Source organism: Hemicordylus capensis, chromosome 15 (genome assembly GCF_027244095.1).
Source record: "Hemicordylus capensis ecotype Gifberg chromosome 15, rHemCap1.1.pri, whole genome shotgun sequence".
NCBI classification, from domain to species: Eukaryota; Metazoa; Chordata; class Lepidosauria; order Squamata; family Cordylidae; genus Hemicordylus; species Hemicordylus capensis.
This window is the reverse complement of record NC_069671.1, coordinates 10,332,036-10,353,705: the sequence shown is the minus strand read 5'-3', so window position 1 is coordinate 10,353,705 and position 21,670 is coordinate 10,332,036. Positions and strand designations below refer to the sequence as shown.

Below are 21,670 nucleotides of genomic sequence, written 5' to 3'. Positions count from 1 at the left end.
GCATCACTGTAGCCCAATTCAGACATCAGGCTGTATGAGTGTACAGATGTCTGTACACTCGTACATGTGTTTGTGTGAAATGACTATGCCTGGGTTCATTTTAAAAGTGAACCTGGATACAGACCTTTCAAATGCATGATACAGATAGGACGTGCATTTCTGTACCTGCGTTCAGCACAACGTGTGAATGACTGTACCTGTGTACACTGTAAACTCTGTTGAACATAACATGTGAATGGGCCTTTTGTGTACCAGTGATGTGGTGTTGTCCCCGGGGGAACATGAAGCTGAACAGCTTTTGCAGTTAGAACATTCTTCGTAAAGTCTAGCTTTTGTTGAACTACAACATCCATCTTCCTTTACTATTGGCCACTGTGGCTGGGATGATGGGAGCTGTAGTCCAACAACAGCTGTAGGGCCCACACTGTGCACCCCTGGGCTAGCCTAAAACTGCTAGCCGAATTGCAGACCCCCAAGCTGATTTGTCAAAAGCTGTTGGCTTGGGCAGCCGCCTCGATGAATCAGCCCCAAATCACCCAAATGGATTTGGGTGATTCAAATGCCGTTTTGAGGCCAGTTTTTGGGGGGAAAGGGCTGGAAAAATGGCATTTCCCCCCACTAGGGATTGCTGGTCTACCAGTTGGGATCAGTGGGTAGACCAGCTCTCCCCTCCAGATGGGGCATCAGCCCACCTCAGAGGACAGGGCTGATGCACAGCCTGGAGCAGAGGGCTGGTCTGTCTGCTGATCCCAATTGATAGACCAGCTTTCCCCAGAAAGAAGCACCATTCTGAGGCACATTTTCCCTGTACAATGGGCCTCAAAATGGCGTACAAATAAACCAGATCCATGTGGGTTGAATCGGGGGGTGATTCTATTCAACCCTGAATCTGGTCCTTTGTCTTCCCGGCAATTCGATTCAAGGTCAAATCAATGAATCACCCCTGAATTGACCCAAATTGACTCATGGGCAAATCGAATTGCGCGTCCCTATTCTGGAGTCTCTTCTTTAGAGATTCTTTTAAAACAACAATGCAAACGAAGCCCTAAACAAGATTTAGAGGGGCAGATTTTGTGTTTTGGCCTGCAAAGACCGTAGAAGGAATGTGTGTGCATAAAATATGTGCAAATGGCCGGTCTAGGGGCATGGGAACAGGTGTTACACATTTCAGCTCCTTAATTCATTCCCACATATAGATTAGAGTGAGGACAGTCATTTCCCACTGCAGGCTGTCCACCCTCTAACTTGGCACGGGCCTCCCTCTGCAGGGCAGGTCATCACTATCTGCTGATGATTTCTAACTTGTGCTGAAAAAAGGAGCTACCAGACACCTCTTTCCATGGCGAAATATTTAAATATGGCATAAGGAAGTCATGGGGGTGCAATTGGGCACACCTGAGCTTATCTGGCCCAATTAGGAGAGAGAATTGGCTTCCAAATGGTTCCCATTGGCTGGCTTACTCGGGGTCCATTGTCTCCACAGAAAAAATAATAATAATAAAGAAAGAAAGAAAGAGATGCCTTAGGAGCCACAACAGTCCTGTAATGGGTGGAGAAGCGTAGGCAAATCTAAATTGAGGTCAGATCAGGACACAACTCAATTAAGAATGGTTTTCCAAAGCGGGCGAAAATGAACATTATGGAGTTTGGAGAAATTCCCTAAGCAGCTGTCTGTTGCATGCAGGAGTTCTCGCCTCCACCGTCCACCGCCAACCTGTCGCCTTCTCCTCTCCAAAGGCCACAGGGAACAATCTTTGCAAGAAAGAGATATTAATATACTCAGTGTTCCTCCTTGGCGTTCTTAGCACAATTGAATTACTTTCCTTTTGTAATGTAAAACAGTTCTCGGTTGCCGAATTACAAAGTTTCCCCTCGGCTCAGCTGTTGGAGTAAATTAAATGATAAGGTGCGGGTGGGGGGAAAGGAAATCATAGCAGGTCAGGCAGTTCAGAAGGATGAAAGTGGGAAAGCAGAAACAATCAGAACCCTAACCAAGGGGCTGCAGAGAGGAAAGGAGCGGCCATGTTTAACAGCCATCTTTGACAGGGAAAGAGACTTCGGCTGTGCAGCCGAACCGACTTATATATCCCTTTTGCTAACGTTATGGTGTAGCTTACTGCAAAGTCACAATTTCACTCGTACGTCATGGACCAGATGTCAAGAATTATGGTACGCACCAAAAAGTCACTCTCTCCCCTCTGTCTTAGATCTATTTCTGAAAGAGCTGGAAATGTCACAATCTTTATGGATGCAAAACCAAAGCACTTGCAGGTGAGAGGAAGGTACTGGCAGGTAACCCACAGATATGCTGATTTCACAAAAATCTGGGGGGGAAACCCCAAACCCCTAAGGGAACCCCATCCCCACCTCCACAAATACCCCAGTGTAATCCAATGGAACGCATTGTTTGTGGACTCAGATGACACTTAACAGACAACCAGCTAATGGAATTCAGTGGCAAAGGGCACGGGAGGGCTTGAACAAAAAGAGCAGGACATTTCTCAGCTGGAAAAATACTCCCTCAAGACAGTCACAACCCTTTCTTAGGGGGAAAGTGCCTAAAACTTTCACCATCCTCAGGCACAGGCTCAGGTAACACATGCACATCAGGAGGTACTGCAACATTTTGTTGCAGGTCCTTACTACTACTAATTCATTAGTAGCTGAATAGTTATTCTATCCAAATGAAAAGTTGCTCTGTCACTGAAGCCATCAACACAATTAGCTCTGCCACTGAAGCCATCAACACAATTTTCTTCTTGGAAAAGCATTCAGGGGGCGGGCAGGCAATTTGAACTGGGGACCAGGTGTGGGGAGAAGGTAGTCAGCTCTTCCTGCTGCACTAAGTCCCAGTTTAAATCACCCTCACAGGTGCTATTAGCTATGAGAGGGAAAACTTCGGGGTACTATTTCTGCTCACACGTTTTCTGCACCACAGTTATTCGCAGCCTTGTAGGGAGCGGTTTGGATTGGGGCCATGGCATGAGAGGGAAGGTGGGGCCTTCCTCCAAGGAGTGCAGGGTAGCACACTAGCTTCTTCCCCAATGTTCCCTCTAAAGCCTCTGTGTGTGTGTGTGTGTGCGCGCGCATGCGCACTCACACTTTTGGGATGTCCGCTCAGTTAATTTTAGATCCCACTCATGTTGAATCAGGAAGGTCCCACTCTGAATGCACATGCGCACCCACAGCCTTGATACTGCCAGCCAGAACAAAACTCATTCCACACAGAGATGAAGGAAACTAGAGAACACTGCTCCCCACCCATTTTCTACTCACAGCTTCCCAGCTAACTGGGCAAAGAATAGGGATGTGCACGGAACCACGGAGGCGCGGTCCGGCATTGGGGGGTGTCTAGCTTTAAGGGCGGGGGGGTACTACTTACCCCTCCCACCGCTTTCCCCCCCTCCGGCGCTCCGTTTTTTCACAAAGTTTTTGGGGTGGCAGCGTTCCTCCCTGCCGCCCCTGCCCCCATCGCTGGCTGGAAAAAGAGGAAGTCGCCTCCACGCATGCGCCCGTTGCGGCCCGTGCATGCCTGTTGCCGCCGCATGCGCACTGCACATGTCACACGTTGCGCGTGTGATGTCACCACAGGGGCGGCAGGGAGGAACGCTGCCGCCCCAAAAACTTTGCGAAAAAACGGAGCGCCGGAGGGGGGAAAGCGGCGGGAGGGGTAAGTACTACCCCCCCCGCCGCCCTTAAAGCTAGACACACACACACCCCACCGGCCCGGCCCAATTCTGAACTGGTTCAGAGACCTCTAACATGGCTTTGGTCCAGTTCCATGCACATCCCTAGCAACGAGGCCCCTTTTTAACATGGCAGCTGTCTTTATTTAGCAGAGGGGGACCAACTGGCCCTACCCAACCCCAGCACAGCACCCCTCCAGTGACTGTTGCTGGTGTCTCTCCTAGGTTTCTTTTTAGATTGTGAGCCCTTTGGGGGAAGGGAGCCATCTTATTTATTTATTTATTATTTCTCTGTGTAAACCACTTTGGAAGCTTTTGTTGAAAAGTGGTATATAAATTGTTGTTGTTGTGAGGTAATTTTGTTTGTTTGATTGATTGATTTGATTTGATTTGATTTCTAGACCACCATTCCAAAAATGACTCAGGGAAATAACACAGAGAAATAACAAATAAATAAGATGGCTCCCTGTACCCAGAGGGCTCACAATCTAAAAAGAAACATAAGACAGACCCTAGCAACAGTCACTGGAGGTCTTGTGCTGGGGGCGGATAGGGCCAGTTGCTCTCCCCCTGCTAAATAAAGAGAATCACCACGGGAAAAGGTGCCTCTTTGCCCAGTTAGCAGGAAGACAGCATAGGAACACTGGGAGCTGCCGTATCCCGAATCAAACCTTTGGCCCATCTACCTCCGTATTGTCCACACTGTCTGATAGTGGTGGCCTCTCCAAGGCTTCAGGCAGGAGTCTCTCACAGCCCTACCTGGAGATGCTGCCAGGGATTGAACCTGGAACATCCTGCCAGCAAAGCAGATGCTTTACCACTGAGTTATGGAGATCCACAGTCACCTAAGGAGCTTTTTGGCTGAGTCGGAACTTGGACCTGGGTCATCCGGCTCCTAGTCTTACACTCTAGGCACTTCACCTGGGGCAGACAACCTTTTGCACTCCAGCTGTGGTTGAACTGCAACTCCCACCATCCCCAGCCACAATACATTGTGGTAGAGGTGATGGCAGCTGTAGTTCAACACCAGCAAGAGCGCTAAAGGTTGCCTGCGCCACCAGCACTCCAGTATGCTAGCTCTTCGTTCCCTTAGCACAGGAATGAGGAAACTTCTCCCTCCAGCTGTTGCTGAACTGCAACTCTCATCATCCCGTCATGATTTTGTGGCTGGGGATGATGGGAGTTGTATTTCAGCAACTGCTGAAGGGCCAGGTTTGTCCACCTCTGCCTTAGCATTCTGCCTCTGTCTTCTGGTTTTTCAGGCATTGTTCGTTTACTCGGAGATTACAATTCACCAACACAAGATATGACACGTACTGTGATGTTGCAATGTAGCTGCCTCGGTGGGGAAAGGAAATATGAACAGTAAATAAGCCCACCATAATACATCGCAGTGAACTTGCCGACTAGAGAGGCTTGATCTTACCAACGAAAGACAATTGGCCCATAAGCGTTACAGACAGAAGCATGGACGACGGCATTCGGCAAATGTAATTTGAAGGCCAAACCCGGGGACTTCATAAAATCAATGAACTGCGATACTGTCAGACAAATTGACTCAAACATTTAACTGCATACTCAATTATGAATAACCGCGAGTGGGTTATGAACATTTTAGGAGTATCGGAGGATTTGAGGCGATTACCTTTAATTATGTCTCCAGTGTCTATTCCAGTTTGCTGACTCTACAGAGAAGGAGTGAGCAGGAATGTTTTTGTCAGCCACTGACGGGGGGAAAAGAATGAGCCCCAGTGTGTGAGCTGATGTTTTCTTAATGGGCTTCCTTGGAAAATATCAGAAACCATTAAGAAAAACACCAGTGGGGAAAACTCTGTGCAAAAGAGATGTCAGGTGAAGATTGATATTGGCCAAGGAATGTGGATCTGGGATGTGCACAGAACCGGTTTGGCCAGTTCGGTTCGAACCCGGTCCGAACTTGGCCTGTCCAGTTTGAACTCGGACTGGCCAAACCAGGCCAGTTCAATTTGAACAGAGATTCAAATTAAGCTGGTTCACACACCCCTAATCTGGATAAGGGGAAATCCTCTCTGCATGAACTTGATGTTTCTCCTGACTTTTCCTAGGAATGCAGGAAGCTGCCTTACCACAAGTCAGGCTCTTGTTCCATCTAGCTCAGTACTGTCTACACTAGGGTCATTCACATGATCTTCCCCCAGATAGGAGGAGCACTCAGTCAGGGTAGAAGAGCTGAGCATGTTCCCAATTGGCAGTTGTGTGAACTCCAAAAGCAAGGGAAGAGGAGGAGGAAGAGAGAGTGATCCTGTGGAAGGCAGGAACTAGGTAGGATGGCTTTTTGTTCATCCTTGGTAAAATGCTGGGGAGAAAATCTGGGTAGGGCGTGCCTGTCTGACCCATCTCTTGCCTATCACACCATCACTCTTCCATCCTCCTACCTTGCTTGTGGAGTTCACAAGACTGCCAGGCAGGAGTGCACCCGAATCTCCTACCTTGGCTGGTTGCTACTTCTACACAGGTAAGGATTGTGTGAACAAGGCAGGGCCCTAACAGGGCCCTTTGCTCATCACCTCAGGCCCTGCTCATGGCCCTGCCACTAACAGAGATCTGGTTGGTGGTGACTAGTGACAGGGCCTTTTCAGTTGTGGCCCCTCAGCTTTGGAATGCCCTATCCAGAGAGTTTTGCCATGTGCCCTCCCTGTTAAAAACAACAACAATTGAAAACACATATTTTGAAAAATGTTTTTTAATGTTTCATCTCTGTTTACATCTGGGAGGTTCTTTAGTTGTTATAGTTCTCAGTTTTGAGCTTTTAAAGTAACTTTTAATTTGAAACATTTTTTTAAAAAAATATTTTAAATGTGGTTTTAGCCTGGTCTTTTAACTTGTTTATCTTAAATTTGGTTAACTTTATTAGTCTTATTTTACACTGTGTCTTTTTATTAATGTTGTGAGCCTCCATGAGCAGTAATGTACTGGAGGGGTGGGGTATTAATATTTTAAATAAGTAAATAAATAAACCTACTGAATCTCAGGAATTCTCCAAGGATTTCCGAGCCCTACCCGATGATACTCAGGGCCTGAACCTGGGACCTTCCGCATGCAGAGCAGATGCTCTGCCATTGAACTATGGCCTTTCCTCAGATCCTTGGCCCATTTTATCTTGTCTACAAGTATTCTAGACACAAGTATTGTCTATACCAATACTGTCTACACCAGCTGGTAGTGGGTCTCCAAGGTTTCAGGCAGGAGTCTTTCCCAGCCCGAACTGGAGATGCTACCAGAGATTGAACCTGGGACCTTCTGCAAGCAAAGCAGATGCTCAAACAATGTGCTATACCTCCATCCTCAAATTGCAATAAAGACGTTTCAAACCTTAACATCGGCAACGGACATGACCCCAAATCCAGGACCCTCACCTCCGCTTTGGAGATGAAGTAGACAGTTCAAGGGATGAGACAAGGTGGGAAGAAGGTAGGACTCAGCACTTCGGTGACCCTGTACCTTTGGGACCCCACCCTCCCCAGGAGAACTGGGGGTTACCTGTGCCAACAACTCCACCATTATTTATTTATTTATTTATTTATTTTTACATTTCTATACCGCCTTTCATTAAAAGAAAACCCCAAGGTGGTATTGACCATGACCTGAAGATATAGCCCTGCCTTCATCCTTTGACCGCGAGAGTCCCCTGAGGATCCAACAGAGCTCTCACCAGCATGAAGGATATGAAGCCAAGGTGAGAACTCTGGGTGTTGGGTAGCAGTTCCATGATAGGGGTGTGCATGAAACAAAAAAAGTGGCTCCGTTAGAATTCAAATCAATTCAAACCAAACCACGTTGCTCTGAACCGGAGGCCGGAAACAAGCTGCTGTCAAGTCAGCAGCTTGGTAAGGAGGGAGGAACGGTAGCGCTGGCAGCTGTGTCGGCCAGGTAAGGCACTTTTTACCTCTCATAGGAACATAGGAGGTTGCCATATACTGAGTCAGACCATTGGTCTATCTAGCTCAGTATTGTCTTCACAGACTGGCAGCGGCTTCTCCACGGTTGCAGGCAGGAATCTCTCTCAGCCCTATCTTGGAGATGCTGCCAGGGAGGGAACTTGAAACCTTCTTCTGCTCTTCCCAGAGTGGCTCCATCTCCTGAGGGGAATCTCTTCCAGTGCTCACACTTCTAGTCTCCCTTTCAAATGCAACCAGGGCAGACCCTGCTTAGCTAAGGGGACAAGTCATGCTTGCGACCACAAGACCAGCTCTCCTCTCTTGCAGCCCCTACTTGGTTGCCCTGGATTGGTCCATGATCGAACCTCTAAACCGGCTCAGTTCAAGGCAAGCCAGTTCGCGATAAACCACGCGTGCACACCCCTATTCCATGATAAAAAGTGAGTCTTTTCTGTGAGTGGCATTGGCTTTCAAGGGGCCATTAACTGGGTGCCATTGTGAGGTTAGAGAAGGGGCTCACACTCATTAACATGGGCTCCGCTTGCAGCCTGTGCTCAGAGCTTTATATCTTTACATATCTCCATTCATCCTGCCAACTGCTAGATAGACCCTGTCAGCCTAATCATCATTATTAAGCTGTTGGTATTAAGTTATAACTTTAAAAAAATCCATTTCAAGGAAACAGAGGGACCATCGACAGATCAAGGAAGAAGAGAATTACTGGCAGGAGATGAGATTTTTTTTACTGGCAGGGAAATTCTTGGAACGGTTTTTACTGACAGTCTGTAGATTTACTGGAAGTGAGCAATGCTGCTGAAGATGTCCGCAAAGGTAAAGCCTTCACACCATTGTTTGTGAGCTGCATACACCTCTCTAGATTTTGGCTGGAGATTGGGACTTGAACTGAGACGAGACTGGCAAAAGGAAGTACTTTTTCACACAGCACATAACTATCTACGGAATTCTCTGACACGGGATGTGGTGGTGATGGCCACCAGTTTGGATGGCTTTAAGTTGGACTTAGACAAATCCATGGAGGAGGTCTATCAATGGCTACTAGTCTCAATGGCTATAGGATACCTAGGAACATAGGAAGCTGCCTTATACTGAGTCAGACAATTGTCCATCTAGCTCAGTATTGTCTACACAGACTGGCAGCGGGTTCTCCAAGGTTGCAGGCAGGAGTCACTCTCAGTCCTACCTGGAGATGCCAGGGAGGGAACTTGGAACCTTCTGCATGCAAGCAGGCAGAATACCCTTCCCAGAGTGGAGGCCATCCCAGGGCAGAGTGGGCATTAGGATGCCTCTGAGTACCAGTTGCAGGAGAGCAACAGCAGGAGAGGGGGCCTGCCTTCATTTCTTGACTGTGGGCTTCCCAGAGGCTTCTGGTGAGCCTCTGTGGGAAACGGGATGCTGGACTAAAGCTTGCTGGATGCCTTGGGCCTGATCCAGCAGAGATCTTCTTATGTGCTCACCCTTGATTGGTCAAATATCCAGTCTGGTTGCTGACCAGGGCGTTTAGCTCGCACTTCCTTCCTCCCGGGGGGGGGGGGGTGTGCATTCACATATCGGCCAGATTTACCCCAAAGTCCCTGAGAGCTATCAGGGAGTACTTCACACACAATTTGGGTTTTCCATTGTGCGTTACGAGTGTAGCCCAATTTATATCCAGTGTAAAAAAGTAAATCCACTTTCTGCATCGGTTTTTTAGGGCAACCTTGAACTTGCCATAAAACCTTGCAATAAACCCATGGTAAAGCCTGTTGTGTGAAAAATGCCCAGGAGTTACCCAATCTATGTTCTATCGCAGCTGATACACCTTGGACAAGTTCTCCCTTCTTCTGGCAAAGAAGAACCATTGGGTGCTTGAATGTATGGCTAATGGCCAGGTTCCATCAATCCCCCGTTATTTTTATTTGCTGGCAAAGTAGACCGTGGCGACACATTATGAAACAGAAGGAACCATTTCCCCAGGACTTGCAAGCTATCTATCTAACGCTGAAAGCATTAATAGATTAATCACAGCAATTAATTGATTAATGTATTGATTGAAGTTCAAGGGGAACATGCTAATGAGCTTGTGCAGAAAAAAGATTATGGATGAGAACAGGCCAAACGTGCAGGTGAGCATTTTTCCACCCGACATGAGCATATTTTTGACTGCTGCAATAAAGAGAGTTTTGAACACTACACAAAGGGCAGAAACTTTGATCCTCCAGCTGCCGTTGGACTACAACTCCCATCATCCCCAGCCTCAGTGGCCAATAGTCAGGGATGATGGAAGTTGTTGTGGAGGGCCAAAGTCGTCCAGCCCTGGTCCACGCTGATTGGCAAGAGCTCTCTGGGGTTTCAGGCAGGCATCTTTCCCAGCCCTACCTAGCAATATTGGGGATTGAACCCGGGACCTTCTGCATGCAAAGCAGATGCTCTCCCACTGAGCCATGGGCCCCTCCCCAATACAGGAGCCTTTCCCAGCCCTACCTGGAGATGCTGCCAGGGACTGAACCCTTCTGCATGTAAAGCACATGCTCTACCACTGAACTACAGACCAATCTCACAAGACGGAAAAAAGACTTGGCATTTTTCTGTTTATTAGTTCCTGCTTGTTCTCCCTCAAGCTCAAGCCAGAGAAAGGAAAACACACCCAGCTGGCAAGCGCCAGCTGCGAATGAGCACCAGGATGCCTGCATGGCCTTTCTGGGGCTCTGGCCACACCCCCTGAATGTGATGTCACATGCAGGGGGCGTGGCCAGAATCGTGGAAGGGCTGCATGGGCATTCTGGAGATAATTTCCCAGCCATTCATTGAATGTATCTTGAGCGTGTAAGCCAGGGCTTCTCAACCTGTGGGTCCCCAGATGTAATTGGACTTCAACTCCCATAATTCCCAACCAAAGGCCACTGGGGCTGGGGATTATGGGAGCTGAAGTCCAATAACATCTGGGGACCCACACATTGAGAAGCCCTAAGCTGACTTGATTGCCCCCTTCCTCAAAAAACAGAATGCAGATAGTAAAAATGAACAATTCAAAAATAAAAGTAGCTCAAAAATGGAAACCAAACTGTGAGTCAGTTGTCTCGATGAAGTGTTTCTATAGCTCTTCAATAAAAATAGCAAGCAACAAACCAATCGAGCATACTTGGAGTGCCCTGGGACTCCAGCAGGTTCTGCCTCCTTTTGGTGTATGCCATCTGCCTTCCCTTGATCCATAGGGATAGATAACACTCAGATCTCCCCAGTCCTGATCAAGCATTCTACATCTGGATCTTAACCCCATCCTGATCAATCCCCAGATTCGTTGCCTGACATTTTCCTCATTGACTCTTAATCATACGAGACAGTTTTGTTCCCAGACCCAGGAAAAAAGACCAAAGAAAGACAAGGCGACAATGTCTTCAGATCAATTTATATTTTATTTGGGGAGGGGTGGGAGGGGGAAAGACCCACTGGTTGACTCTTCTTCAGCGGCAAGCTAAGGCGCTTGCAGAGCTGAAGAGGAAGGCCGTGCAGAGAAGGCAAAAAACCTGGGGATCCAGAGACCTCCCAGGGGAAAATTCCTTCTCGGCTCCAAAAAGCGGCAACCAGCCAGGCCTGCATGGCCAGGTTAAACAGTGGGCCTTGGTCAATCTGTGTTGGGGCAGGATCACCACTGGACGAGCCTGCCCCAAACCAGCTTGAGCCCTATGGCTTACCAAAAGGACAGCACAAAAACTATCTTTGCCTTTGGGAGTTTGGTCTTCGAGCTGCACATGGTGAAGGTTCTTCTGACGGTGAGGAGGTGAGACCTCCGCTTCAGCCACAGTGCCCGAAAGGGGCTCGATTGATGGTGAAGGTCGTGGCCTGAAAGGAAGAGAGACCCCCTGTGTTAAATGGGAGGGAGGCAAGTGGAGAAAGCAGGGTGGGATGCGAAGGGGGCGGGGGGAGGGTCCAACTTACCAGTCCAGATCGCTGAGGGAGCTTCGGTGTGGGTGCAGCTCAGTATCCTCTTCCAGATGTCTGGATCCCCTACAGTGATTGAGACTGCAGCCAAGTCCAGGACTTTGGCTGCTATCCCAAATCCCACATGGGCAGAGGTGAAACATTACCTGTTTCCTCTCTGCCCCCACCCCCACCCCCACCCCAGGGACACTGAGCAAAGCCAAAGAGCAGGTGAGCTGCTTTTATTTGGGCTAAGAGGTAATGGAGTATTATGATGCAGGCAGAAGTGGGAGGGGGTTTGATTGCTCTCCTTGTGACAGAAGAAAGAGGCAGGCCATATTTAGACAGGATTTTTTACAAAACCATATATGGTCAAATGTGGGAAGGCAAACAATGTCTGGATTGTGATGCCCACTGGCAGAGGGATCGGGCAGTGCTTCGCCATAAGACCTGAACATTAAAATCATTTACAAAATATCATTTTTGTCCCAACCAGCTGATATTTGGAACACAGCATCAACATGGCCCCTACTGTCAAACAGCCCAATTTCAAGATAGTCTGATATGAAATAGCTGAGTGACAGCAGTTTAAACATTTTCCAAGTATCTCCCCCAAAGACAACAATTAGTGCGGTGTGGGTCTGCCCCCCGCCTGCCGCAGTACAACTTCTTTTGAATTTATAAGCAGCCTTCAGTGCAAATTTACAAAAAAGGGGGGGGGGGAATATGCTCTGTAAAATAATCAATTCAAAAATAAACAGCTTAGAAGTGGATATCAAGCAATTTCACAAAAACAATGCAAGAACAGCTGCGGAAGGAATGATTGATTCCAACATGTTTTTATTTATTTTTTCAAGGAAAATCTATAAACCTTAAAATACACATGTAATAAAATATCTGAACATGTATGCAAGTAGAAAACATAAAATATATATAAAATGACAATACCATATGTTCCTTAAAACTGGACACAGTATTCCAAGGGAGGGGTGACCAGCACAGAACAGAGTGAAATGGTGACTACTTGTAATCTGGATGCTATATCCCTATTTAGACTTTATCTTTTACACTGGTACATATTTTTGTGTGAATAATTGTATCGGTGTTCATTTAAAAAGTGAATCTGGGTAGAGGCCCCTCAAATGTCCAGTACAGCTTAGGAAGTTTACTGCTGTACCTACATTCAGCATAATGTGGGAATAATTGTACCTGTGTACAGATCACAGATCTTGTATGAGTGTAAAAGATAACATGCAAATAGGGCTTACGTCTCTCATAATGGCAGGAACTTCTCTCTCTGCCTAACCCTCTCTCTTCACAGGGTTGTTGTGAGGATAAACGTAACCATGTACCCTGCTCTGGGCTCTTTGGAAGAACAGCGGGATATAAACATCAAAAATTAAATAATTAATTATAGTTGGGTTAGGGGATGGGGCTGTAGCTCAGTGGTCTCAATCAGTTGTTGACAACAACTCCCAGAATCCCCAAGCAAAAGCCATTGCAGCTGGGCATTCTGGGAGTTGTAGTCAACATCATCAGGGAATCCCTGTTAGAGGGAGCACTGGTCTCAATTACAGTTGTGTACACTCAACCCTACCATACGAAAAGAACTTTGGAAGCATTCTGGAAAAGGATGTCACAACAGCCAGCGTGGTGCAGTGGTCAGAGCGTGTGTTGGACCAGGACCAGGGAAACCTGAGTTCAAATCCCCATTCAATCATGAAACTCACTGGTTGACTCCAGGCCAGTCACCTCTCTCTCTGCCTAACCTACTTCACAGGGTTGTTGCCGGGATAAAGATAACCATAAAAATAACCATTCTGGGCTTCTTGGAGGAAAAGTGGGACATGCAACTAAATTTCCATCCCTTCTCAAAAATTTAGTTTCCAAAGATCTAGGTTGATGCATGGCAAATGGCAGCTTTAATACATGTGTGTACACCCTACCACATTTTTAGAAGGCTCTTGCCCAACTCATAACAAGAACGCTTTTTTACCAGGACCAGGTCCCAGAAAACTGTTTGGTCTTTGGTCAGTTGGAAGTATATGCTTTGATATTTTCTCAAAAGCCACAGTAACAGCATTGCAAAAGCTGGGGGAAAAATTTTTTTCTTGTATCACAGAGCTCCCACGGAGCAATGCAACATCCCGAATATATCTAATAAAATCTTAAATGGTTTCTTATCCCTTTCTTTTCAGGACAGCTCAGCAATCATCAATATGCATTTCTTTCTTAGCGTCTAATATATTGGAATGTCAATATCTCCACGGCCCATGAAAATATATCAAGTACTTTCATATTGTACCCTGCCTCATAAAACTGCACTTGAGCTGATAAACAACAGTGATAAAATGGATAAAAGAGGTCGTGCTGAATCCAGATTTTTTTTTTTTTTTTAGGCCTGAGTGAAAGAAGGAAAGCTTATAAGCTTGACTTTTCACTGCCCGGAGCTAGAACTGCAGAGAGTAGCACAGACTTTATTAAACCTGAACTAAATTAGAATCAGGGTGATGTGAGGAGCGTCTGCTTGCAAGCAGAAGGTTCCAAGTTCCCTTCCTGGCATCTTCAGGTGGGGCTGAGAGAGTTCTCTGCCTGTAACCTTGGAGGAGCTGCTGCCAGTCTGAGTAGATAATACTGAGCTAGATGGGCCAATGGTCTGAGGTGGTAGAAGGCAGATTCCTGTGATCCTAAGTTCCTATGACTCAGAAACCCAAGAAGCCCTGCTAGATGACTGGCCACACAATGACTGAGAGGAGAGCTGGTCTTGTGGTAGCTAAGCAGGGTCCCCTTAGCTAAGCAGGGTCCACCCTGGCTGCATATGAATGGGAGACTAGAAGTGTGAGCACTGAAAGATATTCCCCTCAGGGGATGGAGTCGCTCTGGGAAGAGCAGAAGGTTCCAAGTTCCCTCCCTGGCAGCATCTTCAAAATAGGGCTGAGGAAGATTCCTTCCTGCAACTTTGGAGAAGCCAAGCCGCTGCCAGCCTGTGAAGACAATACTGAGCTAGATGACCAATGGTCTGACTCAGTATATGGCAGCGTCCTATGTTCCTATGATTTCGATTAGTGAAGGGTGAACCATGCTCCCACCAACCAATTCTCCTTGAATTGGCTCCAAATACTCCAAGCTATTTGGCCTCCCCTCAAATTGGAAATAGCTCAGCTTGTTGTGAGGCAATCCACGTCAAATCAAAACCCATCATGCCCCCCTCCAGGGTGCAATGGGGTCCACTCCTTCTCTCAGTCACTCACAAGCCTCCATCTCCCACCTGCAAGGCACCACCAAAGAGCCTCCCGCCCCCTCCCACCCACCCACAAACTTTGCGGCTGTTATAGCTGCAGCAACTCCAACAACCAGAGGGAGAACCTAGGAAGCTGCCTTATGCGGAGTCAGGCCACAGGTCCATCTAGTTCAAGATTATCCACACTGACCAGCAGCAGCTCTCCAAGCCTTCAGGCAGGGACTTTCCCAGCCCTACTGGAAGATGCTGCCAGGGAGACGTCTGTACACTCGTACAGCATAATGTCTGAATCCGACTTGAAACCAAGACCACAAACAGTGCTTCCTTGGAACGGAGGGACACACACAGACACTACCTTGCCAGCCACTTCTCCAGATTTCCCACCATTATGCTCATCTGCATTAAGCTTCATTCACCCAGTGCCACTTCCAGACTATCATCATCCCCCGCCCCTGCAGGCAACGCTAATGCAAAAAATCTCGACACTTCTATTTTTAATCCCTGTTAGCAAAGGATGAATCCCTCCCCCCACACACATTGATTCAGCCCCACAAATCCATAACTACGAGATGAGAGATGGATGGCTTTGCTGATAGCCTCGCTGTTCACCTCGAAGACCTTTGATTTCTAATCTGGTGCCATTTCAAGGGGGGAGGGCCAGAATCATAAATACCGATTACACTCTTTCGAAAGCAGCTCTCTCGTGGTATTTGGTGTGAGGTGACCCCGTTCTGCATTCAGTCTGAGCTGCTAGGAAAAGGACAGCTTCCTGTCTATGCAGAGGGTATTTATTTTATGCATGGATCAGTCAGCTTTCCACTAGGTGATCACGGCAGTGTGCAATGAATATTATAATAAAACTACATTTGCAATTAAAGCCTCACCAACATTGCTTTGGAGTCGTAAAAACCAGAAGAGCAGCAACGAAAAGCCAGAGTTAGGTCTCAGTAACAGAGTTAGGTCTCAGTAAAAGGTGGTTCTGAAGAATAATTATGTGGCCCCACATATGGAAGGGGGACGCTATGTCCTGCACTGCCTCCAAAAAAATTGGACCTCTGTTGAGCTCTCTCTTCAGACAGAAGATCTCCTTATTTGCCCCCAAGGACTGAAGATGTGCACCACCCATCAGCTCTTTCAAGCATGATAGTTTCACTGGTCAATTTATTGAAAAATGGAATCAGGCTAGGGCTGTTTAGTTTTCATTTTCAAATATTCTGAACCCCCTTGGTTCAGTCCAAACCCACCCACCCGCCACCCAGCCCTTAACATGGACACCGGGCTGCCAGGTGAAGGCTGAAAACGGGCCAAAGAGCGCCCGAACTGGGCGAGGGGGTGATTTAGAAGGTTGGCGTGGGGAGGGGGGACCTCCACGGACACACATCTCCCCGCCACCTCCAGAAACTCCCCCGAGGGGAGTAAAAGGTAAAAACAAATATTTTTTTAAAAAAAAGAATTTAAAGATCGCAAACCCCCTGAACCAAACCGGGGGGGGTCAGGGTGGTGCCGGACCAAACTGGTCCATTTGGATTTGAGACCTCTCCAGCCTCTAACCAAACCGAGCCAGCCAGTTCCATGTACATCCCTATCCGGCACCTCAGGTGCTGGGTGCCTCTGAGAATGTGCAGAGTACCTTTCCCTCCGAGAGTATTTAGCTAGCTAGCATATACCCCCAAACCAGAGGTGCATCTAGGTAATTTTGGAGCCTGGACCTAAAGGCCTTTGGAGCCCCCCTTGCTGGAGCACACCCCCCCAATCATCTCCCTATCCTCTTCCCACATATTTCTTTCCCCACTCCCCCCTCTGTCTCTAAAGCACCCTGCACAGATCATAATCACACTCTGCTGCCTGGCTCAGTGTGGGCCAGTGGTGACCACACCACCTAGGACAGACCAAAGAAAATCTGGAGGCCCCCCAGGGGATGTGGAGGCCCTGGACTTCAGCCCCAAAGTCCAGGGGTAAGAGTATCACTGCCCAAAACTCACACTGCTGGGCAGTTTGCAATAAAACAGGGCAGACTAAAACAAACATTAAAACATTAAAACAATTTAAAAGCAATGGTAGATTCTATTTTGTCTGTACTCGTTTAATCGATCACAAAATACAGGGACATCCAAAGCTCCTGCATACTGAGTTGGATGACAGGTCTATCTTGCCCACTATTGTCGTCACTGACTGGCAGGGTCCACGGATGCAACCTGGGATCTTCTGCATGTAAGGCAGATGCTCTACCACTGGGCTATGGCCCCACCTCCTGGTTGACTGAGATCTCTTTAACCAAGTGACAGCTCTTATTCTTGGGGAATCTCTTACATAGGGACATGGGAAACTGCCTTCTATTGAGTCAGACCCTTGGACTAGCTAGCTCAGCATTGTCTACACTGACTGGCAGCAGCTCCCCAAAGTTTCAGGCAGGCGTCTCTCCCAGCCCTATCTGGAGATGCCGGGGATTGAACATGGGACCGTCTGCATGCAAAGCAGATGCTCTGCCACTGAGCCACAGCACCCATCCTCTTCATCGTTGTCTCCTGCTTTGGTGTGAACCAAGAGGAAGATTTTACCCAATTGCTTCATTAAAGCAGAACGTTGGATGATCCTTTCCCCACAGCTGTTCCTCCCCTCTCAATAGGAGTGGGTTTTGTCATGTTTTGGTCCCTTGGACTTGAAAAACCCACCCAATCAAAATCCTTTATTGAGGAAATAATACACCATTTCCCTTCTCTTTGTTGAACATCTTCGTCTCACTACATCATCAAAAAACATAATCCAACGTCTTGAATCTGTACTTAGCAATTATCTCCAATGGTTTCGCTCAGTCCTCCCCACTACTGCAAAAGTCTTGATTTTGCTTGTAAAAGCGACACTTTATTTTTAAAAGAAAAGAATTAGAATTGCAAAGTTGCAATGAGCCTTTTGAATGAGGAAGAGAAGGCGGGGGTGAAATTACGTCCTCTGAACTAGGCTACCCAAAGCAGAAAGAAATATTATGTGGATGCCAATAGTTTAAATGTGCCACCTATACAGTGACAGGAAAAATAAGAAATAGATCGCAGGACAAATAGCCATGGATAGGCTTGTCCCCCATTAAGCTGCATAATCCCTTTTTTAAGCCATCAAAACTAGTTCCCATCACCTTTTCTTCCCCCTCTTTCTCCCTCTCTCACAACACTAGAACGAAAGGCCATCCCATGAAACTGAAGATCAGGAAATTTAGGACCGAAAAAAGGAAGTACTCTTTCACCCAGTGCATAATTAATCTATGGAATTCTCTGCCATGGGATTTAGTGATGGCCACTAACTTGGATGGCTTTAAAAGGGGCTTAGACAAATTCATGGAGGACCGGTCTCTCAATGGCTACTAGTCTGGTGTCTGTGAGCCGCCTCAAGCCTCAGAGGCACAATGCCTCTCAATACCAGTTGCAGGGGAGCAACAGCAGGAGAGAGGGAATGCCCTCTGTGCTTGCTTGTGGGGTTTCTAGAGGCATCTGGGGGGCCACTGTGTGAAACAGGAGGCTGGACCTGATAGGCCTTGAGTCTGATCTAGCCGGGATGTTCTTATGTTATGTTTGCATGGTTGCACTGAGTTTCACAGATTAATTCTATGCTGTGCGAAGAACGGTTTCCTTTTGTCCGTCCTATGGTAATTATCTGAATCCAAGATGAGGCTTTCCCCCCCAAGTCCTTTGATGTCAGAAACTGGGAGGTCATCTTAAATTCAGGGTTCTCTTCTCTTTCGGTAAAGATGGCAAGTCTCCTCCCAGTCAGTTACATTGGATGGCCCCAGGCTCTAGTGAAATCTGAACAAGGGCAACCACCAGACATGGAACCAATCTCTCAGCCACCATTGCCGGGGTGGATGTGGAACGGCCGGGGGAGACCACGGAGTGGGCCCCTGGTCTCCTTGGTGCCACTGTCACAGCCATGTCCCAAAGATACACCTTTGTGCTTATCCTCTGAATCTGCAGACTCCCTCAAGCCTCACCCCTCTGCAGTGGAGACATTGCCCCATCATAGGAGCCCATGGCTGCAGAATAGGTCCTGGTCCCTTTCAGCCTTTGCAGTCCTTGGAAGACAAGAGTCCTGGTGCTGTACAAGTTAAGTCCTCAGTCTGAAGTAACAGTAACATGGGGAGGAGAGCTGGTCTTGTGGCAGCAAGCATGGGTTGTTCCCTTTGCTATCTAGGAATACAGGAAGCTGCCATATACTGAGTCAGACCATTGGTCCCTCTAGCTCAGTATTGTCTACAGTACACAGACTGGCAGCAGGTTCTCCAAGGTTGCAAGCAGGAATCTCTCCCAGCCCTACCTTGGAGATGTCAGGGAGGGAACTTGGGAACTTCTGCACACAGATGCTCTTCCCAGAGCAGCTCCGTCCCCTAAATGGAATATCTTCTGGTGCTCACACATCTCCCATTCATATGCAACCAGAGCACATCCTGCTTAGCAAAGGGGACAAGTCTTGCTACCACAAGACCAGATCTCCTCCTATAGGATGAGGGTCCACCTCCTTTGAATTTGAATGGGATTTGAATGGGAGACTACATGTGAGCACTGGAAGATCTTCCCCTTACAGGATGGGGTCGCTCTGGGAAGAGCACCTGCCTGCTTGCATGCAGAAGGTTTCAAGTTCGCTCCCTGGAAGCATCTCCAGATAGGGCTGAGGGAGACTCCTGCCTGCAACCTTGGAGAAGCAGCTGCCAGTCTGTGTAGACAATACTGAGCTAGATGGACCAATAATCTGTCTCAGTATAAGGTAACTTCCTATGTAACATCTCATTCTCCTGAATAGGTGCTCAGCCCTCATAAGTGCAGCCCTGATGGATCAGGCTGAAGGTCCATCTAGTCCCGCACCATGTTTCCTATACTGGCCCAACAGATGTCACTGGGAAGACCACAGACAAGAGATGAAGGCATCCCCCCCCCCCCCGGCTGTTGAGCCCCTGCAACTGGTATACAGAGGCATCCTGCCTTGATCCCAGCCCTCAGCCAGGGAGCTTTCTAATTCCCAAGTGTTAGCAGACTTGACCTCTGCCTTGATCCTTTCTGGATTGGACCAGACTAGACCTGACCTGACCAATGAAACCAAACAAAGCACGATCTGCCTTGCTAACCCTTGGACTTGGCGCACTAGCCCACACTGTGAGCATAACGTCAGCATTCCCTTAAGCCAGGCCTGCTCAACTTTGGCCCTTCTGCAGATGTTGGCCTACAACTCCCATAATCCCTGGCTATTGGCCACTATGGCTGGGGATTATGGGAGTTCCAGTCCAAAAACAGCTGGGAGCCACAGTTGAGCAGCCTGCCTTAAGCCCTCTGTTGAAGCTCTTGTGACGTCATTTCAAAGAACAGGGAAATGGATGGTCTTGGTGTAAGCAATGGTGCCGGATCAGAAATAATCCTATGTACAGCTGAAGGTGCCAATGTATTATTAGGTCCCACCCCCTAGATCCTGATTGGTTCACAGTTTCAGTAAAACTATGTAATTAAAAGACTGTGCAACTGCATGAGTTGTAATAATGCTGAAATAAAAATAGATCTGTACGTCTCAATAAATAGAATGAGTCTGGTGAGAACATAGGACTCATCAAAAATTATAACATGAGTCTTCATTTTGGGAATATCCACTTGTACTTCTCCCTCTTTACCGGCAATGCGATATCTTCAGAATGAACTATTGGATCCAATCTTTTAACTTTGATATAGAGACCATTTTGATGATTATTTTCTATAAATTTTATCAAAACATACAGATCTACCTTCATTCTAGTATTAGTACAACTCATGCAATTGCTCAGTCTTTTAATTACATGGTCTATTAAGATCATCTTAAAATATCAGTCCATGATACTTGGATTCTCTGTTGATGCTCACATATATTCTTGAATCCATATAGGGTTTTGTTTTCTCTGTTTCACAGTTTCAGGCAAGGGCCTTTCCTGGCCCTACCTGGAGATGCTACCAGGGAGTGAACCTGGGGCCTTCTGCAGGAGAAAAAAGTGCTCTTCCATTGAGCTACAGCCTGGTCCACTATTCTGGCTCTGAATTTCCTGCACCGAGTAAAAGGCTGGGACTGTCGTCTGCCTACAAGGCTTCCTCCAGCTCTGTTATGCAAAGCTGCGTTCAGGAACAGACATCTATGGAGCGATAGAATACCTACAGACGTCATCTAAAGGTAGGAAAGCCCTTGTGTAGACAGTACTGAGTTAGATGGACCAATGGTGTGACTCAGTTGAAGGCAGTTCCCTAAGTACCCATATTTCACCCCAAGATATGCCATCAAAGGCTCTCCCCGTGATTCATTCGCTCGGTGACAGCCTGCCCCACACGGTCTTTGTGCGACTGTGTCTACATGAAAAGGAGGAAAGACTGTGCAATCAGTGTGTGATGTTCTTCAGAAGAGACGGTCACTTAGTGCCATCATGTGGTCATCTCCTGGATAGTCATCCTTTCCCACATCCCGTTTGGCAATACTGAAAGCATGGAGCCTGAAATAAGGACTGACTCAGAAATTGCACACAAAACAAAGCAAACTTCAGGGTGCCTCTAAAGAAGAAAGATCTGAGACTTTTCAAGGGAAGCCATAGGAGTTTCTGTAAGACACATAACATTTATCAGTGGTGTTATGCAAATCCCTGCATGAAATTTGCTTTTTAAAAAAAAAAATTCAGTGGTTCACCTGAGTCAAAACCTCTCCCTAAAAAACTGGGGCCAGCTGAAGCAGAGGGCAGGTTAACACCCCCTTTAACTACTCTGATTATTCCCCTTACCTTCTTTCATATAAGTGAATGCTTGTGCCAGAGTTCACACAAATATAGGAAGTACATTGCTGCGTCAAAGCCATCAAAAACCATATAGAAGGATCAGAGGCACAAATTAAAATCTAGTTTAAAACCCCGCCTAATAGAAGGGGGG

At 47.3% G+C, this 21,670-nt stretch overlaps 1 protein-coding gene across 1 annotated transcript in view; it reads right to left on the bottom strand.

Moving 5' to 3' along the window:
* Positions 1–21,670, bottom strand: part of LOC128338087 (transmembrane protein 132D-like) — a 438,162-nt gene that overhangs the window by 375,358 nt on the left and 41,134 nt on the right. The gene's annotated exons all lie outside the window — the stretch shown is intronic.